Source organism: Pinus tabuliformis, chromosome 8 (assembly GCF_031772625.1).
Source record: "Pinus tabuliformis cultivar Carrire ecotype Pingquan chromosome 8, CPIR1, whole genome shotgun sequence".
NCBI classification, from domain to species: domain Eukaryota; kingdom Viridiplantae; phylum Streptophyta; class Pinopsida; order Pinales; family Pinaceae; genus Pinus; species Pinus tabuliformis.
The window spans coordinates 592,798,115-592,823,335 of NC_142294.1; the positions used below are offsets into that span (position 1 = coordinate 592,798,115).

Consider the following 25,221-nt stretch of genomic DNA (forward strand, 5'->3'; position numbering starts at 1 on the left):
GAAACCATTTCACCATCAAGCCTTTGAGATCTGTAGTAACTCCTCTATCTTGCCCTGTAGACACTGTTTTTAGAACTTAATCCAATCCTATTTGTCTGGCATTTGACCCCATATCCCAATAGTAAAAGACAACCCTTTTCATCTATGTAAGTGATACCACCACCCAAATTCAAATAAAAAACCCAAGCCCAATTATAACTAGCCTAAACTCAAATAACTAAACAAAGTTAAATAAAAAGGAGAGAACCCTCTCTGAGATTCGGAAGGCTAGATCCTGATCGCCCAAGTTGGTTTGTGGTTACCTCTATCATTTATTTTTTTGAGAACTTAAAATAAATTTTGGAGTGATAACACCTCTGACAGGCATGGATTCCTATTTTCCTAGGCTGCAAATGTGGTGCAGTTTCTGATCTATCCACTTTTCGATTTGTTTCTTAGTGGGTAACCACTTATCACACACCCTTAGGTAGATCCCGGTCCTGACAATGGAACCATTTATTGGCTTAAGGGGTCCCAACCCCGGTTCAAAGTTAGTTGTGCCAACCAACAAAACCCTAAATTTCTCACCCGTTTGGAAGCAACCCGCGTAGCAGAGGCTGCAACCTCACCCAAAGTAGTATTGGGGGATGACAAAACTAGTTTTCTACATCCAAAGATTAGTGTGATGGGCCTCTGTGGTTCCTAGGGCTTCTTTTGGTCTTCACGAACCCTAACCCTTAAAATATCGATAATTGTAGTAACTCACAGAAACAGAATCTAAACATTCATGAAATGCTTTAAACATTCATAAAATTAAGTAAATAATCAGATCTTCTAATTTTGCGCATCAACTAAGTATTTCTTCATATAGATTCAGAATAACAAAGTAAATATAGAAAATTGTATAAGTAAATACAGATGCACATATACACAATTATGGCTCAAAATAGCCTTTATTAGATGTATTCTTTTCTGTTACAAACTTTTCTTCCCTGCGCACTGAACTGCAGGGGCCCGCGCGCTCATCGTGTGGACTTACCAATGTCTCCGCGCACTCAGTAGTAGGAGCCTTCCGCTTCGCCTAAGTACAAGAAACAAACTTTCTTGACTTAGGTTACTTGTCCATACAATGATATTCTATATTCAAGTTACTTTCTAAACTCGCTATGACTCCTCTATATATAGCCTTCTATTTTTCAATACAATGGTCTATGGACCATGGGCAAGTCACAAAACTCCCTATCTTCAAATAAACTAAAGGACTAATGCCCCTTTTGACTCATATGACCTTTGCGCTCTACTCCCTCAAAACGTAGACACTTTACAAGTATACAAAAATTAATTACAAAATTTTACCCATGGGGGCCCTGTCCCAACAATATGTTAAATGAGAATGCACATTTAAGGAAAGAGAAGATTGTGGTAAAGAAACAAGTGAAACATCGCGTTGCAAAAAATCAACAATTATCTTCCCATAGCTTCAACATGGAAGAATGGTAGTCATCCATAAAGAAGGAATTATGGCCAATGGAGGAACCAACGGCACAATTATATGATGAAATGATACTTCTTCAGCAAATGGTGGCGCCCCTAGTTGGAATTTATAAGAAAGAACAACATGTATTAAAGCTCCTAAAAGTGGAAAATAGAGTTGTTGATTAACTCTAGGAAAGGGCTACCAAATATATGAATGTTCTGCAACATCTGGTTAAGAAGGATGGAATTACCATTGTGATAGATAGAGTATAGTTTAGACTCCATAGTTTAGAACTATATTTGTCTTGGAGAATAGTCAACTAATTGCTGGCATTATGACACAGACACAGGTGTTGTCCTTGATGGCAACTCACTCAGATGATAGATCACACTTAAGATTCACAGAATGAAGAAAGAGAGGTATACGCAGGTTCCATATTGACCAAGCCATGTGTACACGCAGGTTCGTAGACCAAAAGGCGCGTATAGCATACACACACATTTTCACGGAAGGAAAGGCGCGTACATGTTTGAAAACTTAGTTTTGGTCCATGGTATTTGGTCCATGGTATTTTGATCCATGGTATTGGTCCAAGGTATCTTGTCCGAAGTGTTGACCCCAGGTATTTGGTCCAAGATATTGGTTCTAAGTGGTTTTGGTCCATGGTTTTGAGTAAGGCCTAAGACTATAAAAGGAGGAGAAGAATCAGGATCATTAGGCAAAAACACTGAAGTATTGAATATCTGATGAAAAGCAAGATCCAGAATACATCTTATTAGGTTATGGTGTATAGTTGTATCTGAATCAAGGATGAACCTTAGCACTTGATGAAGGATAAGATCTGATGATGGGTCAAGATCTTAAGGCTTGAAGTGAAGTATCTTTGTGTGGTTTTGATCTTTTATCTGACTAACTGGCACATGTTGTAGTCTGTAAATATGATGATCTGGGTATAACTGATGTCTGGAATTGTTCTAAAGTTTAAATCATCATTTACAGATCTGTACACAGGTTCACTTTAGCAAAGGCGTGTATACATGCTGGTTCTGCATATCAAAACAACGTATACGTCTTAAATTTGGTTTTCAGATTTGTACGCAGGTTCGCCTTGAGAAAAATGTGTATGCACGCAACTTTGACACATTGAAGTAGCATATCCCTCATAAAATATGCTTTAGCTACTTCTGTTTGTTGCTGTAGTGTTTTGGGCTCTAGCTTGGGTTCTGGTTACTGTTACTGTATTCTAGTTACAACATTATGAAAAGTGATTGATTGATTCAGTTTTGGTTGGTGCAAAGGAGATTGGTTTATGCAGATATATTTGAAGTTTGATTGATGTTATTGATGGATCCAGTCTGAAAATTTATGAAACGTCGTCCCTAGAAGAAAAGAGAAGGTTGTAGCCTTCTGTAGGCCGATACCTACGTACTAGTAAACATTTTAGCTAGTACAAGAGCTAGGGGGTTGTAGCTCCCTTCCAGGAGAAGCTTGAGAACGAGAGAAGGTTGTAGCCTTCTATAGGTAGAAGCTTGCGTACTGGTATAAGACTGCACCAGTACAAAAATTGTAAAAAGAAGTTTCTTATTAAAAAGAAGATAGAGACGATTGCAGCAGGTGGTTTCACCCACATTGGGTTTCCACCTTATATCTTGTGTTCATGTGTGTGATTTTCTGTTCTATTTTTACTGCACCGGGTTACTGTTCATATTGTTATGATGCACAAACTAAAGATCAACATATGATGAATTAACTAAATCATAAGCTTGCAGGATATACGGTAGTTGCCTTAAATACAGTTGCGTATACACGCAAGTTTCATTAACTGAAGTAGTGTATATGAATATGATTATGAAAATGAAATATTATTGACTTGCTAATACTAATTCACCCCCGCTCTCAGTATTATTTCCAACAATTGGTATCAGAGCAAGTCCTTCATAAGAAGCTTGATCGCTTGAAGGAAGATCTATCATCATGAGTAACTATGAAAGAGAGGGATCCATTAGACCACCAATCTTTGATGGGAGCAACTTGGTTTATTGGAAGGTAAAAACCACAACCTATCTTCAATCTCTTGGAATAGATGTTTGGGAAATCGTGGAAGGAGGATATACATTTCCATTAGCAATTCCTATAGATACGTCAGGTAAAAAGCTATATGAAACCAATGCCAAGGCTATCAATACATTATTGGGGAGTCTGTCACAATCAACATTTGTCAAATTTATGCAGCTCAAAACTGCCAAAGAAATATGGGACAAGATCATTCTAAGATATGAAGGAGACAATAAGTTAAAACAAGCAAAACTACAATCTCTCAGAGTTCAATATGAAACTCTCAAAATGCACAATGATGAAAGTATAGCTAGTTACTTCTTACGTATAGATGAGATTTTTAATTGCATGAAGAAATTGGGTGAAGAGATAAAAGAATTTACTTTAGTTGAAAAGGTTTTAAGATCCTTGTCTACTAATTTTGAATCAAAAGTTTCTGTCATAGAAGAAAAGCAGGATCTTTAGAGTATTACTATAACACTGTTGCATGGAATCTTAACTGCTTTCGAAATGAGAAAAGGAGTTCCATCAGATATGAGAGAAGCTGCATTCAAAGCTTCAAGAAGAGAAGAACTCAATGAATCAGGACATATTTCAAAAGGAGAGGAAGATGAAAACTTTGTCAAGAACCTTCAACGAGGTTCTGGATGATTCAGAGGTAAACTACCTTTCAAATGTTTTTCTTATGGAAGAGTAAGTCATTATGCGGCCAAATGTCCTCATAAAGATAAGCTTGATAAAGGTAAGGAATCAAAAAAATGGAATAGAAAATAAAGTGTAAGTAAGAAGAGCTACTATATGCATGAAGATAGCGATGGTTTATCAAATAGTGATGAAGATGAAAATTGTAATGACTATAGACTTCTGATGGCTTTTGAAGATGATGATTTCTTAGATGCTTTAGGTGAATATGGACTTTATGAATAAATCTCTAAACTCAAAATTTGTTAGAAGAAAAGAATATGATTATAGATACTTTAACATTCCAACCTGCTGAAAGAGAAAAACACAATGAAAAACTAGAATGTGAAATTGTGGGTCTAAGAAAAGATATTGAGAAAACAAAAGTTCTCAATCTTAGATTTGCTAAAGGATCAAAAAGCGTAAATGAAATTATCAAAGTGCAGCATTCTCCTCTGATAGAGATAGGTCTTGGATATACTGAAGAAGCATCCCAAGCACAGAAGCTGTCAACCTTCACTAAGAGTTATCTTGATGCAGCAAAGAGCAGTGAATAGTTTGACAATCGACAACAAAGGCATAAAGTAGATCACCAGGTAAATCGGGCTCAATTTACTTCAAGGATAAACAGAAGCTACAACCAACCTCAGGTAAATCATACTCAATCTGTTTCAAGAATGAATAGCAACTACAATCACCAGGTCAGTAGATTTGATAATCGCAGGAACTTCTTCAATGGCCAATGTTTTTCATGTCATAACTTTGGACACAAAGTTGCTCAATGTGTTGCTTACAAGACCATCATGACTAGAGAAGCACAAAATCAAAGGAATGTGATGGGGATCATGAAATAGACCTACAATAACTTTTCTCTTCTTGAAAATGAAATAGAATGCTCTATCTGCAATAACTTTAGTCATGAAGAATATGAATGCAGGAGTAAATTTCAGCAAACATTTCTGAAGGAGAAAACTTCATTAAATCCCAAAATATGGGGAAAGAAAGAACCGTAAAGAGAAAGATGTGGTATAGCCTTGTATGCAGAAGGACAAGAAAATCAGTGGTACATCAACAGTGGATGCTCGAAACACATGACAGGTGATAAAGAAAAACTTCAATCATATAATGCCTTAGAAAAGGAAAAGAAGGTCTCATTTAGAAATGACACTCTAGCTGTCATAAAAGGTAAAGGTTTTGTTCTCTTAAAAGAAAAATTTAAAGCTAGGAATGTTATGTATGTTGATGGTGTAAAGCATAACCTATTGAGTGTTAGTCAAATGTGTGATCAAGGAAATGAAGTAGTATTTCGATCAAATGGATGTGTTGTTCTTGAGCTTGATACAGGAGAAACCGTGATCAAAGGCATAAGAACTCCAAACAACTTATACATACTCAAGGGGGGACAACAATAGTGCTATCTAAGCAAAAATGATGAACACTGGCCATGGCACAAAATATTGGGGCATCTAAGCTTCTCTCGAATAAGAAAAGCATGCAGATTCCAAGCTGTTCGTGATCTTCTTGATATCTACATCCCAGAAAATACAATATGCAAATCATGTCATTTTGGTAAGCAAACTAGAGCGCACTTCCCTGAAAAAGAAGGATAACTAGTAAGCCTCTTGAACTTGTCCATACTAATTTATGTGGACCATCAAGGAAAAATTCACCTCGTGGAGAGGAATACTTTATATTTTTCATTGATGATTATTCCAGAATGTGTTGGATAGGGCTTCTAAAGCATAAATATGAAGCACTTGAAAAATTCAAAGCCTTCAAAGCCTTGTTTGAAAATGAATCAGATCGCAAAATCAAATGTGTCAGATCTAATCGAAGAGGGGAATTTACCTCAGATGAATTCTTTGACTTTTATGAAGAACATGGAATAAAAAGGAAATTCTCCACTGCAAAGACTCCTCAACAAAATGGAGTGGTAGAAAGGATGAATAGAACTGTTCAACAAATGGCTCGTGCTATGCTAGATGAGTCTAGAACTCCTACAACCTTCTGGGGTGAAGCCGCATTTGCTGCCATCACTATTCTTAACCAAGCAAATGTTCGGTCAAAGAGCACTTAAACTCCACATGAAATTTGGTATGGTAAGACTCCCACTGTAAAATACTTCAAAGTTTTTGGAAGCAAATGTTACATCAAAAGGACTGATGAAAAACTTGGCAAGTTTGAACCCAGAGCAGATGAAGGCATTCTCCTTGGTTACTCTTCCTGAAGTAAAGGATATAAGTGTTATAATAAAAGACTTGGGAAAATTATTGAAAGTATGGATGTTGTGGTTGATGAAGTAGGCAAAAATCCAAAGCAGGTAAAACTCGAAGATTGTGGAGAAGATGAGGATTATCCTTCCACATAAAATCAGACTAATTCTGAAGAAGAAACCAATGAAGCACCAGAAGAACAGATAATGACAGAATAAAGGACTCCATCCAGGTGTGTTCAGAAAAATCATCCAGAGACTCAAATTTTGGGACAGAAAGAGCCAGGTGTGCAGACAAGAAGAACCATTACAAAAGCTTCAAGCTATCTAGCATTGCTTTCCTCCATTGAACCTCAAAATGTAAATGAATCATGCAAATATGAATGTTGGGTCAATGCCATGAATGAAGAACTTGAGCAAATTGAAAAGAATAATACTTGGGAATTAGTTCCTAGAACTCATGATAATAATATCATAGGAACCAAATGGATATTCAAAAACAAGCTGAATGAAAATGGAGTAGTTATTAGAAACAAGGCCAGACTTGTTTGTAAAGGGTATGCTCAACAAGAAGGTATAGATTTTGAAGAAACTTTTGCACCTATTGCTAGACTTGAAGCCATAAGAATGTTCCTTGCTCTTTCTAGTTTTCAGAAATTCAAAGTATACCAAATGGATGTAAAATCTGCCTTTCTTAATACAGACTTAGAAGAAGAAGTATATATTTAGCAACCAAATAGATTCATCCTTGGAAATGATGCAAAACTTGTTTGCAAACTCATAAGGGTTCTCTATGGTCTAAAACAAGCTCCAAGGGCCTAGTATTATTGTCTTGACAAATACCTCCATCAACAAGGTTTTTCAAAAGGATCAGCTGATAGCAATCTATATACAAAGATTGACAACAATAAATTGCTAATACTTGTTGTGTATGTTGATGATATCATTTTTGGTAGCAATGAAGAAGCCATGAGTTGGAATTTTGCTTCAGTAATGTAGCAAGAATTTGAAATGTCCCTGCTTGGTGAGCTTACATATTTTCTTGGTCTACAAGTTCAACAAAATAAAGATGGTACTTTTTTGTCACAAACCAAGAATCTCAAGCACATATTGAGAAAATATGGCATGGAAGATTCTAAACCAGTATGTACCGCTATGGTAACAGGATGCAGTCTCACCTTAAATGATGAATCGGCAACATACGTCAACCAACCTACAGATCCATGATTGGAAGTCTACTTTATCTAATAGGTACCCAACCAGACATCATGCATGCAGTGGGAATAGTTGGAAGATTCCAAGAAAATCCAAAGGAATCACACCTTCAAGCAATCAAAAGGATTTTCAAATATCTTCAAGGAACATAGCATTTTGGTTTATGGTATCCTAGAGATACAAATCTTACACTTCATACATATACAAATGCAGATTGGACAGGAAGCATTGATGACAGAAAAAGCACTAGTGGTGGTGCATTCTATATGGGTTCCAGATTAGTGTCTTGGTTCAACAAGAAACAATGTTCAATTGCATTATCTACAACTGAAGCTGAATATGTGGCTATTGCATCTTGTTGCACACAACTCCTTTGGATGATGCAAATATTGCAAGACATTCAAATCACATGTACTCCACCCATCTCCATTCTATGTGATAATACAAGTGCCATCAGTATTTCAAAGAATCCTGTCATGCATTCCAAGACCAAGCACATACCCATCCAATATCATTTTCTATATGAACAAGTGCTTGAACAAAAGATCAAATTGGAGTATGTTTCCTCCAAAGAACAAGTTGCTGATATATTCACCAAACCACTGCCCAGAGAGACATTTGAATATCTCATAAAGAAGCTGGGAGTAGTTGATGCATCATCTTGCTGTTAAAACTTATCTGTTTAAGAGAAAAGTGGTTATACACGAATTTCATGAAGCATATCTGTGTACATACACCAGTTTCTATGGATATAGTCACGTATATGTTGGTTTGAAGAAAAGTAGTGGGCCAGACTCAGGATGAAAGGAGCCTAATATGGGTCTGAAAGTGATCATCTTGCACAGGTTTAGGAGGAGCATATACTTTTAATAATGAATTGTTGGCATTATCTTAGAATATCTTGGTACAAATTCACAGTTGTTTTTTATTCAGGTGGAATAGGTTCAGGGGGAGATAATGGTTGCAGATTGATAGATGTTGCTGATGACTATCATGGTCTTGTTTTAGATATTTGGTCTCTATGTCATGTATATATTTTAATTTCAAGGTCATGAAATGACCTATTTTGTTTCCCCACTATGCATGGGATGGATGATGTAATGTTCTTGTTTTGACATGTATAAACAATTGGTATATCCCCACTTGGTTGGGTGAATAAGTCAAACTTGGTATATCCCCACTTGGTTCAGAGATGGATGTATGTATGAGTCATTGGTGATAGGAAGGTCATTTATGATGTATGTATAGAGTCATGTACTTCTTTTAGAACATATTTTTGTAGACCTTGCTTATACTCAAGGGGAGCATGGACTCGAGCATGGAGCTCAATCAACACACTTCAGCATATCAGAGAATTTAGCATGTACTCAGGGGGAGCATAACCCTTTGCCCTTGATGACAAAGGGGGAGAGTGACTTGGGGTTGCCATCAAGTCCAAAGGGGGAGATTGTTGGCATTATGACACAGACATAGGTGTTGTCCTTGATGGCAACTCACTCAGATGACAGATCATAGTTCAGATTCACAGAATGAAGAAAGAGAGGTATATGCAGGTTCCCGATTGACCAAGCCGCATGTACACGTGGGTTCACAGACCAAAAGGCGTGTATAGCGTACACACACATTTTCACGGAAGGAAAGGCGCGTACATGTTTGAAAACTTAGTTTTGGTCCGTGATATTTGGTCCATGGTATTTTTATCCATGGTATTGGTCCAAGGTATCTTGTCCGAAGTGTTGACCCCCAGGTATTTGGTCCAAGGTATTGGTTCTAAGTTGTTTTGATCCATGGTATTGAGTAAGGCCTAAGACTATAAAAGGAGGAGAATATCCTTAGGCAAAAACACTGAAGTATTGAATATATGATGAAAAGCAAGATCCAGAATACATGTTATTGGGTTATGGTGTATAACTGGATCTGAATCAAGGATGAACCTTAGCACTTGATGAAGGATAAGATCTAATGACGGGTCAAGATCTTAAGGCTTGAAGTGAAGTATCTTTGTGTGGTTTTGATCTTTTATCTGAATAACAAGTGCATGGTGTAGTATGTAAATATGATGATCTGGGTATAACTGATGTCTGGAATTGTTCTAAAGTTTAAATCATCATTTACAGATCTGTACGTAGGTTCACTTTAGCAAAGGCATGTAGACACACTAGTTTTGCATATCAAAACATCGTATACATCTTAATTTTTGTTTGCAGATCTATACGCAGGTTCGCCTTGAGAAAAGTACATATGCACGCAGGTTCGACACATTGAAGTACCATATACCTCATAAAATATGCTTTAGCTACTTTTGTTTTCTGTTGCAGTGTTTTGGGTTCTGGCTTGGGTTCTGGTTACTGTTACTGTATTCTAGTTACATCATTCTGAAAAGTGATTGATTGATTCAATTTTTGTTGGTGCAAAGGAGATTGGTTGATGTGGATATATTTTATGTTTGATTGATGTTATTGATGGATCCAGTTTGAAAATTTATGAAACGTGGTCCCTGGAAGAAAAGAGAAGGTTGTAGCCTTCTATAGGCCGGCACCTACGTACTAGTAAACATATCAGCTAGTACAAGAGCTAGGGGGTTGTAGCTCCCTTCCAGGAGAAGTTGGAGAATGAGAGAAGGTTGTAGCTTCTTGCAGGTAGAAGCCTGCGTACTGGTATAAGATTGCGCCAGTACAAAAATTGTAAAAAGAAGTTTCTTATTAAAAAGAAGATAGAAACGATTGTAGTAGGTGGTTTTCACCCACATTGGGTTTCCACCTTATATCTTGTGTTCATGTGTGTGATTGTCTATTCTATTTTCACTGCACCTGGTTACTATTTATATGGTTCTGATGCACAAATTAAAGATCAACATATGATGAATTAACTAAATCATAAGCTTGTAGGATATATGCTAGTTTCCCTAAATATAGTTGCGTATACATGCAGGTTTCATTAACTGAAGTAGCATATATCAATCTGATTATGGAAATGAAATATTATTAACGTGCTAATACTGATCCACCCCACACTCTTAGTATTATTTCCAACACTAATACTATTGATTCCTATGGTTTACTGCACAATGGAGTCGAGTCTCTAACATAAAAACATGGGATTCCTTCACTAGGATCACTTGAAGAAATAAGAGGCAAAGAAATCATCTTTCAAGAAATTAGGCAGTGCATAGAACAAATAAAGCAAGCATCAGAACAAGAAAGCTTAGAGATCACCAAAGACATTATTATACATTATTCCATCACACCATCTAAGGCCCACATGAAGTTGTCATGACTATGGAATAGTGTACAATCAAGCTCCAAGGCTATTTTCACAGAAGTGCTGGAGGTAAAGATGTAGTATGCAATAGACTTATCGGTTTGGTTCAAAGTCATCTCTTGGATTTTCGAGCATGGAAGACATACATCACCAATGAGCTCCATTGGGAAGGAAACAAGTTGTCAATTTCATAATATTTTGTCCTATTGGCAATTTTGTCTTATATAGCCACCATCCTATATGTAGTTTGTCTTTTGTAATAAGTTGTAGTGAAAAAGCCACATATGGAATGTAAAAGGTCATGTATAAAATATGAAAAGTTTTATAGAATCCCATAGGTCATGGGAGTTGAAGAGTCATGAGGAAACTCAAAATTTATTGTCATTTGTTATAAATAGCTCCTCATAGCTCAAGTAAAAGACTTGGATTCTTGGATTCTTGCATTGGCTTCTCTTGTAGTTCAGAGGAGATAGATCATTCTTTAGAGAAGCAAGTTGTAGCTTCATGTTCCACTACTTGATCTAGTGTTTCATTTGTGTAAAATTGTACTTGGAATATTTCATTTATAGTAAAAATCTCTATGAGCCACCACTTCTTCACGCATGTATTGTGGATGTAGTAAGACTATTCTTGTTATGTTTATAGTATATGTTGGCTTAATTACATACTAAGATTAATGAACTATTTTGTTTCTTAGATATGAATATTATTGAATGAGTGTAGTTTTGCTTTCATGATTTTTGTTTATCATGTGAACTCATTCGTAGGTAATCAACAAGCCTTTCTTTTCACTCCCTAGTCTCCCTTCGGATAGTACTATTACTTCCCTAACTAGAGGCTCCTTCTCCCTTACCATCCCTGGAAGTTTCATGTGTATCTTACAATTGGTGTCACACAAAGCTTACATACATGCTCCCACAAAGAGGTGTTTGTGATCTCTTGTGTATGTGTTGTAACCAAGGCACATATTTGAAACCTTTCCAATGGTGGTCAAACTATACAACTAGATGGGACTTCTACACCAAACAATGTGAGGTCTAATTGGGACATCACATCAATGAGATACCCTTACACATTGGCAGTATCTAGCACCGTCAACAACTCCACAATTACCTTGTACAGAAATTACCTACAAAAAAATTCCTAAAAATAGAAAATAAACAATGGTGAGAGCATAAAACAAAAAACATATATACATAGATATTTTCCCTAGGATCCCAAAACTGGGACTACCAGATTGATTTTTCATTATATTCCTTTCAGTGTTACAATACATATGTATACATGTCGAAGCATCCATAAACCCCAATACATTAACCTTGGATTAGAACATAACCATAGCTCCCTTGACCAGATCTATTAGATACCATGGGCAGAAAACTGTCATGCCCAAAACCATGTGAGAAATCCATGCACAAAACCATAGATAGGTCTGCCACTTAACATAGGGTCCAAAAATTTTTTTCTCAAGGAGGGGGGTTGTCGCTCTCGCTGCACCCAGCGCAATGAAGCGTGTACTAGACACCCCCCAACTTTGCATGTGGTGCTAGTAATGGAAAGAATATAACACACACCCGACATCCCTAACTAGAGGCTTGTTCTCCGTTACTAGTTGTTGTGTTCCTATACCAATAGGAGTCATAATTTTTGAATGGGTGACGTCAAATCTATAATATGTACATACCTTTGCTTTCTGCAAATGTTTTCCATCTTCAAAAAATCAAAAAAATTAAAAAAAATGTGAAGAGGGTATGTCCTAAAAGAAAAATAAAAGGACAAAAAGAATAAAGAAAAAGGTCAATAAAGATGAAAATATGAACCCCAAAAACAAAAAGACCATGAAAGTGTGCAAGTCCAAATGCCACTACTATTTACTTTTTTGCATAATAATGATTGTGTGCAACTTGCTATTCATGCCACAATCCATGGCAATCAAACAGTTTAATCTTGGTTATTCCATGTTTTGAATTTCATGCTTAGAGATAGATAATAAAATCTGACCAAACTGTTTAATCTTGGTAGATAAATAGATAGGTAGAGTTAATAAAAGGAGCTCAATTGTTTAATCTGAGTCCTTGGATGTAATAAGGATAGACTTAGATAGATTTCTATTGTAAAAGAAAATAAAAGTTTTGATAAGGGTTTGTCAGCTCAAGTGCACCCTAATAAAGAGTAGAAAAAATGGTAGGATGAGTAGATGGGTAAGTAGTTGAATGGTTGCAGAATTGAGATGATTGATTAGATAAAATCATATCATTTACCTTCATCGTCAAGTTTCTAAAGTACGGATGTTAACTGAGCATTTACACAAAGCCAAGTGATTAATTTCCCCATTCATTTCACCCTTAATTTTACTAATTTCCCATAAGCAAAGTCAAAAGTACCTAAAACCTTAAGTTAAATGGGCTCAGAGCATTTCTTTGACTTCTGGAGGGACTAGACCCTCAGCCCAATAACTTATAGGTCTTAAGTACTAAAATCCCCTCATGAAAATTCACCCCCTTCACTTCATTCATTTTCCCCTAAAAAATCCCTTTTCCTAAGGTAAAAGTATCATTTGCCCATGGAAAGTAATCACCGCCCCAAGAAAACCCCTTTTTTCACAAAAAGCCCACAAATGCGCATTTAGCCTAAGTTATAATTTTCCATGTGAAAAGTAAATGAATTACAAAAACATATTATACTTAGCACAAATCCATTTTTCCACTTTCATTCATATTAACTCCTAATTTTAATTATATTTATTAAATCCCAAAAATACCCCTTTCCAGTATACTTTATTAAAGACCCATATGTTAATATCCCGCCCCGAAGGTTTGAAACATAAACTTTATTAGTGAATACTTAAATGAGTTAATTAAGTTGATTAGCAACTAATTAATAAACATAACCCACCGCCGAATAAAAAAGGTTAATTAATCAATCAGTGATTAATTAACAATCTGTCCCCACCAATGAAATCGCTCCCGAATTCATTAAACCTCCATAATCATTCATTAATTAATCCCTCCGCGCATTAAAAACCCTGTCGGCCCCTCCATTAAACCTCATATCAAATCATTGCCCCGATCACCATGCGATCCAACCCTTTTTGATCCAACAGTCGACAATCATATCGGGCGGCCTCCGAAGGCTGACCTTTACCTGCCCGATATGGGTGGTTTCTCTATTCACCCTGCCACTATGTGGCGCCCGATGAATGGCATCAGGCGACCTCCCCCCAAAACCACCTTATCCCAAAAGCGGTGTGATACAATCCCGCTTACCGCCTCTCACTAAATGACAAGATGTCACATCCCCCGCTTAATGCCAAGTGTCCTTTTCCCAGTGTACCCACCAAAATCATTGACTTTACAAATAAAACTAAAAAACTCATATTTTTTTATTTTATCGTGAAAAGTACCACTCAGACCTCCATGCAGGCACCAGAGTATGTGCAATCGTCAACCCATGTCCAACTGCCAACTTACTTAAGCTGCTGAAACTCTAGACCACCTTTTCAGTCGCGTGCGCTTCCTGCAAACAATGTGCAGTCACCATTACTCCGTTCAAAAGCTGAAACTAGGTATTTACCCAAATTCACTGAGAAACCCTGTTTTATTCCCAAACCTGAACTCAATTGCTTCAAATTACTAAGTAATTCAGTAAGAAAGTTGCCTAGTGACTCCAAAATACTCTGAATTAGACCAGTTTTCCCCAATTTCACTAAAAACCCTTTGCCCCCATCCTTAAATCCACAAGAACCATGGATATCTGCCCTAATTGCATTAAATTCTATGCCCATTTTTACTCCTCACATGGATTTAGACCATCTTCCACTTGCAGATAATGATTTTCAGATTAAAGATACCTCTGTCCAAGAATCCTCTTTGAAACTATACTGCAGGCACAGAGACCAGTACCTGAACCATGTAGACCACATAGGACTTTGGGAATCAAGTTTACCCAAGTACCAATTCCCCAGAGTTCATATCTTCCTAGAGATTATCCACTATTTCCATATGAACTGTAGTCCCAGCCAAAGGGCAGTGATGACCCCTAACCATTCTGTATTATTTACCATCACTGCTGAGTCCATAAATGAAATAATGTAGTTACAGCCAAGCCAAAGCCTAACTCCTATTTCTGTTGGAGATTTACTGAATAGATTCCCTACACTTTCCTCAATCAAACTTGCTCAGTTATTCCAGACCTTCATTAGGGAAGAGCAATACATTCTAAAGGACCCTCCCCCTTACATGTCGACTATATTCTCTGATCTTGATCGAGACATCATAGAAATGATATGCAGTGTGTTACGCCAAACCACAAGTGAATTTGTTGATGAAATTATTGTAGTCTTCATGTCCATCGACTCTCCTGGGCAACCCCTCGCCATCATGTTTGACTATGCTAATTTCATTGCTGATAAGATGCATGATCAATTCATGAGGATGGATAATGAAAGAGTGTTCAAATATTCTTCAGTTTTATATCATCTTTTCCTATATTATCAAGCTGAAAAATTCCCAATCACACTCCAGAAGCTTGATACCAGAGGCAACCCTAGATCGGTAGTCTTCTGGACTTCATTAATCCACCTATATGACTCTCAATATTCTTATACTGATTTCATAGATCTCTTTGTGCACCCAGTGGCAACTATGTTACTAGGAAGCCCTCCCCCCAGAATCAGTGTAGATATCAGGAGGATCCTTCAGTTGTCCAAACAATATAGAGTGGGGGATTGGTACTTGTACCAAAACCACATTGAAATCAGAATATATGGATGTGACCTGGCTCCCTACAAGCTGCCCAGATACCTATCTATGAGATTGTTTGCTCTAGAGTACTACAAGCAAATGATCAATTCAGATGAGGTACATTTCGTGAAGGCCAAGAAGAAAGCTCAACTTAGGATAAAAGATCAACTTGGCCCCTTCATATGTAACAGTAGGGAAGCAGGAAAGGTAGCAGAGGAAATCCTCCAAAGGCTGAAATTGAAACAAATTTTTATCTGGAGATATGACCCTTTGGACTTCATTTGCAATAGGAGACAAAAGAATAAATTATCTCCTTACATCCACCACAGAATTCCTGAAATTGAACAGTATGCTAATCAACTAGAATGGGTGGAAAACACTTTGATAGACCAAGATAGCACAGAATTTGCTATCAATAATGTATTGATTGTTCTACAAAGAAGACTTGATGAAGATTCATTTGTACAGGTGCCAGGAGAGTCCTAATCTCAAAGGGAATCACAGGGACACAGTGGGAAAACAACAGAAGAAGGACCTCAAGAGTAGCAACCATCGGAGTAGCCAGAGGAATCAAAACAGCTAGAGATTTCAGAAGAACTTTCTCAACCAGAACATATCATGAGCAATCATCCCATTTTACAGACTCCTCTAAATGAGGAGAGGAATCCTAAAAGAGATAGAGAGGAGGCCACTCCTTCTAGTAAACTAGTTGCCCAAACTTATGTCAAAAGGCAAAGGTTGAATTCATTTTTAGAACAGGAGTTTACTGAAGAAATAGCAGGAACTACAGGTGAAGAAAGCCGACATACCACTCCCTCAATAGGTACACAAGAACCTTCCACCTCACAGGCTCAAATGCTAGAAAGGCAATAGAGCGTGGAAGTATCCTCCTTCAGAGCTCCTACTGGACAGAGCCAAGACATCAGAGAGAAATATAAAGAAATAAAGGCCAGGAATAAGAAATTGAAGGCCCAGAGCTATGCACATTACCTAAAGATGGCTCCTACTAATTAGAGAAGGCTAATGTTAGCCTTTGATGTGAAAAAGGGAAAAATGCAGATGACTTTTATGAAGCCCACTACACAGCAGCCCAGGTAAATTATAGATTATTTGAAAATAGACTTTGAAGTATTGGCAAAGGATATCCATCCTATTGACCAAATTGAATTACACAAGTAGAGTGGGGAAATGGTCTACTCCACCTTGACCAATAAAGCAATTGCGGCTCACCAACTTCAAAATTCACTGAATAACATATTAGTGCAATTCTAGTTAGAGAAGGCCTCTTCACAGGCCAAAGATACCAGAATAAAGTCCCTAGAGGACTTAGTCATAGAATTGGGCCATGATCCAAAGATGTGAAAGCTGTAGAAAAGCTTATTAAGAAGAAAAATGATGACATAGCTACACTAAAAAAGCAGCTCAAGATTCCTCCCCCGCATCATCCTCAGACAGTTGAAGTGTTGGAGACTCAAAAGGAGGAAGAGCTTATGGACTTAGTCCTTAAGCTAAATGAACAACTAAAAGAAACAAAGAAAGAACTAGATAATTTGATACAATCTAAACAGAGTGAGTTGGCCACCACTCCTCATACTGTAATTCCTACAACAGTACCCTCCACACTGGCTGCTTCATTAGCACCAACAGTTCCACCAGCGACTGCTCTGCCAGTTATAGGTACATCAACAAGTGCAGGGATATCAACCAAAAAAAAAAGATGAATTGGTAAAAGCCATGGAGGAAATGACCATCCAGGCTACTGAGCTCAAGAAACTTAGATAACAAGTATCAAGTTTGGAAACTAATTGTAAACTTGCACAAATACAACAGAAAGAAGAAGCTCAAAAGAATTAAAGAATGGGAGAGAGAATAAAAATCCTTGAAAATGACTTGACATTGCAAAAACCACTTGGAGAGATGAAGGAAATTATTTGGGTCAACATCATTGACTCCATCAATGATGTTTGGCCTTCTATTCAATCTATTTTTGAATAGACTAAACTAGTCAAAGTGGCCACAGAAGCAATCCGCAAGACAATGGAAGAATTGGGAGATAAGCCTAAAGAAGCCAATCAATCGATAACATTCCTGAACAACAGAAACAGGTATCCGCTTGATGAACTAGAAATAGAAGATAGAACAGGAACAATCATAGAAATAAAGAAGGTTCTCGCTAAGAGGAACCTTATGCTTAATCTTGAGAAAAAATTGTAGAGTATCCAATTAGACATTGATAGATTTATGACAAAGTATGGTATTTTAAGGGAAAAATGACTCCATATTCCTATGGTAATACATGACACACTGATGACCCAAGAAGATTATATTGAAATACTAAACAAGTTGTCCAGCAGCCAAGCTAGTACTTCAGGGGTAAAATCTTTGCCCACTGGGAAGGTATTATATGATAGTCTTGAAAATTTGTTTTTTATAGAGCATGAAGTCAAGCACTTGTTCACCAGTAGGCCAAATTTTGCTAAGTATACAGAAGCTGACGAAATAGAAAAAAATATGATAACAATGAAATTACCTAACAGTGAATGGTGGCCAAAACTAACCGATTTACTATGAGGTTACTGCAATAAATCTATATGGTAAAACATGCCTGCTAGGTAAAACAGGTAAAGCAGAGTCAAAGTATAACATGTAAAGAGTATCAGTAGGTAGAAGACATAAAGTGAATCCAGCAGATAAGTATCAAGCAACTGAAAGAGCCTAATCTGAATTCAATAGCCAGCACAATCATAATAAAAGGGACAACAAGAAGACAATTCTCCATCTGTCTCTATCTTCATGCTTGAAGATATTTTCGATTCCTAGAATAATTATCATATTGTTATGAGATATTTTGTAACATTTTTTGTATAAATAGTTCACAAAATGAAGTAATTAGTGTGGATAAAATACATTTCTGTAGACATTTTATCTTGAGCCAAGGAGCTATTGTACTCAAGATTGGACTGGTTTTGCTGGATATGAAATAAAGCTAAGGACATTTCACTGGATTCTTGTGCATAGTTGGAACAAATAAGTATTATCTCTTCATGTTTAAATATTGTTTTCTCTTCATGTTATAAATATTCATATGTGTCTCTTATGAAATCTGTAAAGTAAACAAGGAAGGATATCTCAGAATTATCTTAAATGCTCTCTCTTTTAACTGTTTACTTTCTATATATTTTCTACTAAACTATCTTGGTCTAGGAATTCTTAATTCCTCCCTTACTTCCGTTGTTCCCCCCCCTTTGGTCCATAGTAAAGGATTCTTCATTGCCCTTTGCTACTGATCATCCTTCCTTTCTTCATCTTAATCCTAGTTAAGGATTCTTCACTACCCTTTGCCCTAGTTAGGACTAACTCATCCATTTGAACCTGCAGATTTGCTTTTGTTGTGCTAGCCTGCCTTGTGAACTCTTACTTTAATGATTGATCAAATTCAGTTGAGCCACTCTTTGATTGAGTCCATAGCCCAATTGCATGAATATTTGTTCTGCCCATCTGTTTTCTTAATTCCACCACCCAATCAAAACAAAACATCATGAGCACTAATAACTAACGTGAAACCCTACCCAAAACAAAGATAAATTATAAAGAGAGAGCCCTCTCTAGACTTAGGTTGGCTAGAACCTAAGTCTAAAAGATTAGGTTTGTGATTACCTCATACTATTCCTTCTTTGATAACTTCTAGGGAAGACACCTGAATGATGCCACCAGCCGTGGAAGTTCTCTGTGTATCTTACTTTTCGTGTCACACAAAGCTTACATACTTGCTCCCACAAAGAGGTTCTTGTGATCTCTTGTGTATATGTTGTAACCAAGGAACATATTTGAAACATTTCCAATGGTGGTCGGACTATACATCTAGATGGGATTCCTACACCAAAGGATGTGAGGTCTAATTGGGACCTCACATCAATGCGATCCCCTTACACATGGGCAGTATCCAGCGCCATCAACAACTCCACAATTGTAATATGACATTAGGGGGTCGGGTGTGCTATACATAGTTTGTGGGAAATCAACTTATGGAAATCCATCTTAAGTCATGGGCTTCATTCACTTCATTTTTTTTGTGTGTACATAAACCCATTGCAATTGTGCAAAGTTTTTAGTCAATATTCTCCTTGAGTGTACAAAATTCGATCAACTACTAATAGATGCATTTTGCTAGCCACTAGTCCTATCACAAGTTATGAAAATTAGACCACCTGATAGAGCATTGGAGTTTCATATTAATTTATTTAGAACATTTGTATTAACATATACAATGAAAAAAATGTTGTAACAATAATTGACCTAATTTATTGTCTATTTTAGCCTATTCCTTGTATTGTTATCTATGCTAATTTACCTATTGTTTATTCTTATTGGTTACAAATGAATCATAGGGTTAATTAAATTACAAACATGTATTATTATATTCAATTAGATAATTCTATTTAAAATGATATATTGATCTTTGATTGGAAGGGAATTTTCTTGAGTGACAGATCTCCTACAAGTTATTAAGAAGTGAATGTTGTTGAATCAATTAGACTTGAGTATTGTGACTAGTTACTTTTGTCATTATTATTGTATTGTAATTTTTTAGGATTGATGCATGGTGAATGTTTTTCTAGAATGGAAATTAATAAAAAAAATTGAAGCAATCAAATTTAAAATATGTCATTAATAAGTATGCAATTATTGGTCATGGGTTGCATCATTACAGTATGTTCTTTCTCGATTATCTAGTGGAATTAATAAAACTAAGCACAAAATTGTTCATTTAACTTCCTTTTTTGTTTATAGTAAATAGAATGCAAGTTATACCAATGACCTCTAATCACGATAGATTCCATTGATGCTAGTTAATTGGGGGCATTCATGCCTACTTTTAGGGATGTTCTAAGCATTTACATATGGAATGAAATGGTAATACCTACCACAATGGATGTTTCCTATGTTAAAGCAAGTTTGCAGAGTCATAAGTCTATTGTTATATATAGATAAATAAGGTATATATTCCGGAAATGGACACAACATTTGGAGTAAGTTTTAGTAGAATACTAAATTAATTGGTGAGGTGAGCTTCATGTAGGAATATTCCAAAGTGGAGCTCAAAATTTGCACACCTATTAAATTTTGTTGAAGCTATGCCTATGTAGATCTTACCTCTTTGAGCTTGAAACTAGCATGCTCTATTTCATCAATTTTAATTTCAAGTTGCATCTTTCAAAATTTGATGTGGACCACCTTGGAGAGAGATTTGTAATTTTTGTGTGAAACTCATATTATATGAATTTTGTATGAAATGTGATCACATTTATTGCATTAAATATTCCAATTTTCTTAACAAATTGAAAAGATTATTAGGATTTATAAAGAACACTTTAATTAATTGTTATATTGTATGTCTCTAACAGTTGCATTTGAGTAGTTTTCCATGTGATCTCAATAAATTTACATAGTATTACTACACTAAATATGGAAACTACCATTGCCAAGGATGAAACAATACACCAGTTTGAATTACATCTTTACTTCTAGTCATTCTTAGTGGTAGTTATATATTGTTTATCTTTGCAGAAGGAAACCACAACCATTATCGCAACCACCCCATGGAGAAAATGGTTGTGGAAGACCTTATACTTGTACCAACACTATCACATTATGCTACTACACTTCCTTGCCAAATGAAACTCATCCTTAATGTTGTTTCTTGCAATAATAGTTTTTTTTTCAATGCAATCATTATCATGATCCCTTAGTGGCATTTCCATTTTATATTGCCAACTAGATTAAATTTCATTGGGCGGAGTGATATGATAAAACTTTAGTAGGATTAGTTCTATGATTGGTAGGTATCTTGACATATTTTTCCATGGTTATGAAGGTGAAATCCATTTAGGCACTAATTCTCTCATGATTGGCAGGTATAGGAAATTAATTTCTTTTTAATGTGGGTAGAAATGTTTTAGGGAAGAATGAAGGAAATTATTGACATCCTTCCTATATGTAAATGTAGGATATTTGTGATATCCCTTAATTTGATACTTTATGTAATTAAATGTGTATATATGCGTGTTTTATTTTTGAGTGTTTAAAGTCTAAAATACATGAGGATAATTTAATTATTAATAATTTATTACTGATAATGACTAATTATAAATTTATAATTATGATGTTTTGTTTTTATAAATATAAAAATATGGAAAATTAATTTTTGAGTACATGTGGCTGAAAGAGACGAGGTTGCAAATTTATTAGTGAAATTCAATTAACCATCAATAATTCATAGCCATCTAATCAACATGATTAGTTTATTGAGAAATTATGGAAATTGACCAATTAATTGTTTCCTAAAAGGTAAGATGTTGTCACTTGGGAGTGGGAAACAAAAGCTCATTAATGAGCTAGTAAATACCTACCACTTGTTGGTGATATGGAGGTAGTTACTAACCACCAAAAGAGTGGTAGATGGGTAATTCATTAAAATCCTTTCATTTTCCTGCATTCAACCCATTCTGAGAAAAAGAGGAGACACTGAAGAGAAGAAATTGTGAAGAAGACAATAAGTAATTTGAAAAGTCGTTATGCTCGGGGGAACACTAGCTAGATGCAGTATCAAGGATGAGAAGATCCAAGTACTTAATTATTAATTTTCTAGACATATTCTCCAAATTGGTATTCTGAACTTTTAATTGTGTATGATTTTGATGGAACTAAAGAAAAATAAATATTAAAAGACATGTTCATCTTCTAGTATTATTAAATTTTGTTCTATGAGTATTTAATGGTTTATACAAGTGTTCAAAATATATATCTTTGTTATATTTTCTTTGTTTAAAATTTTTACAAAGAAGTTAATATGTAGTAGTATATGTGTGTGTGTAGTAATTATTTTAAAGAGAGGAAGATAGACTAGCAACAATGATTTTATGTTATATATATATATATATATATATATATATATATATATATATATATATATATATATATATATGCATTCTTAACCATATCCCAAATTAAAAATAAATATCCATGGACATTTATGTAAACAAAAAGCATGTCTAATTGACATAAATATGCAATGAATTCAAGGAAAATTTAATGACATACATGTACCAATGTTATTTGACATATGTTCAAAAAGAGTGCAATAATTCTATATATATATATATATATTCTCATAAACTATAAAAAGGAATATTATGAGAGGCACATATATCTTTGAGAAATTTACAAGTATAGGAAATGCTATAGAACCTGAAGCTTCTATCTATAATGACATAAATGGTTATGATTACATAAGAGGCTTATAGCCTTTTACAGGTCACTTCCACTCAAGAAGAATAATATACGATAGAGGAAATTTAAGAATATTAAACATTTTAGTGTTTAAAACTCTGGTGCCAAGCCTTTGAACATAGTAATCTTGCTAGGGAGAAGGAGAGAGACTGTTAACATCAGAAAATCATACACATGTTTGCACACAAGAAGACGCTAAAAGACATCCAATAGAATGCAAAAGTGAATATTTTCTAGCTGAATACGTCGTGAAGTTTAAAAAATTTAATTTCTCCTAAGGTCCAAAGTTTGAAAGGATAAAAAATTGAGGACGTCACAACTGTTTCTTCGATAGCCATTCGCGTACAGAATATCCTTCAAAAGTTGAGCGGGTGAAGAAATGGATGGCTTAACGAATCTAGGACCACTTTACACACTTGTAGCCAATTCCTAGACAAGATCTCAATCCAGGACAACTGACTTTGAGTCACCCTAAAGATATGCAACCCCTAATGGAATCATCTTGTCCTACTCATGTTTCATTATCATGCATAAACCAAGAGAGGGAAGAAGGATTCAAAATATTCTATATAAAAAGGCCATGGGAGAACCAAAATATGAGACATTGTTATGCTCGCCAAATTTCTATCAGAGCAAACCACCATTCCATTATTGAAGCCAAAAAAAGTAAGAGCACTAAAACTTTGGCCATATTGCTTCTAAGAAATCTATCATCTTAGTGATAAAAGAGGAATCCACCATTGGAGAGTCTCCATACTTCTTTGAGAGAGGATAAACTTGCAAAGATATTTGAGGAAAAGAACCCCCCTCGCTGAGGTTTGTTTAGCACCTTAGCTCAAAGAATTATCTTCAAGTGTCTAAGATTAATCTATTGTATTCAACCTCTACTACCAGTAGTCAATAAAGGGAGATTTTTGTTAGGATATTCCAACACATAGGAAAGAATTAAGTACAACTTGGTCTACTTTATAGTTACGTAAAGTGTGTTTCTTTAGTATGTACTTTTTGTAACTTACAATTCAATATCATGATATGTTCTAGACATGAAGTGATCCGACAGTTCATTCTCTCCTAGGTATTACCGACACTTGGTTCGTGGCTTAACACCCGATTGCTCCATGATCCATATTTAAAGAGCATGGAGGGTCATTTGTTAGGTGATCATTCATGAGAGAAGCTTATGTAAATTTTTTTTCTTTTACATTAATAAATTACCTGAAGTGACCACATTGGTTCAAGTCGTGGACTATTTTCCTCTTTGAGGGTTTTAATCACGTCAAGAATACTAGTGTATTGATCTATGATCTATTTGTGGGAAATTTCCTTTGGTCTTCTATCTGAGGAACTTACCCCGTAAATTCCTACATGGTATCAGAGCTATTCGAGGGCCGCATCCATTGGTGATCCAAATCTGAAGCCGGCACAACTGCATCCAACTGTCTTTTCATATATCTATTGTTTCTGATCGCTTTTGGGTCAAGAGGACTGCTCTATTGTGTTAGGAGCATTTTTTCCAGTGAGGAACCCCTTTTGTTTCATGCAAAAAAAATTTTGGTATCCCTAGCTACGTCATTTTTAAGATCTGGAGGTATACAATATTTATTTGAAGTTTTAGCTATTTATCTCTCTGTTTTTATTACGTGATCTACACCTTTCATTTTTGCATATTCTCTTTACTCCACGATGATTTGGGCAAACCAGAAATAGAAAGAAAGGGTTTTTCTCATGTGTATGCTCTTTTCCGCTGTGTCCTAGTGTGATATTGGATAATCAGAAACATTGAGAAAAATATTTAGTTTTAAGTCAAATCTAACTTTAAGTCATAAGGCTTGGATTACTTTTGTTGTTCGTTTTGGGTTGTGTGGTTTTTTTTGTTTTGTAGGCGAAAAAAGGGTTTTTCAAGTAAAGATGCACTCCAAAGCTTCAAAAAAACAAAAAAAAACCCTCCCTCCTTTCCAAAAATTACTAACCTTTTAAACTGTCTCACTTGGTCCAAATTTACTTTATGAGAATAGAGGTATTTGGTTCAAGTCTTTCTTTTTGTTGATTTAGTTTTTCAAAAAGCACATGTAACTTATGTTTGAAAGTTACTTTATGTAAAAGTGTTCTCACCCATTATAAAAAGTGAGTCACTTATAATTCTAAAGTCTCTTTATCTTTTATTTAATTTACAATTTAGTGGATAGTTCATAAAGTACCATTGTAAAATTGACCTTCACTTATTTATAAAAGTGGGTCACATAAATTAATCTATTTTTTAAAGTGAGCTAATTAGATTAAGTTTGAAAAGGGGGGGATTTTTTTTTTAA

At 35.6% G+C, this 25,221-nt stretch overlaps 1 pseudogene; it reads left to right on the top strand.

The window, feature by feature from the left end:
* The window catches only part of LOC149236868 (uncharacterized), a 262,901-nt pseudogene that overhangs the window by 19,273 nt on the left and 218,407 nt on the right, over positions 1 to 25,221 (top strand).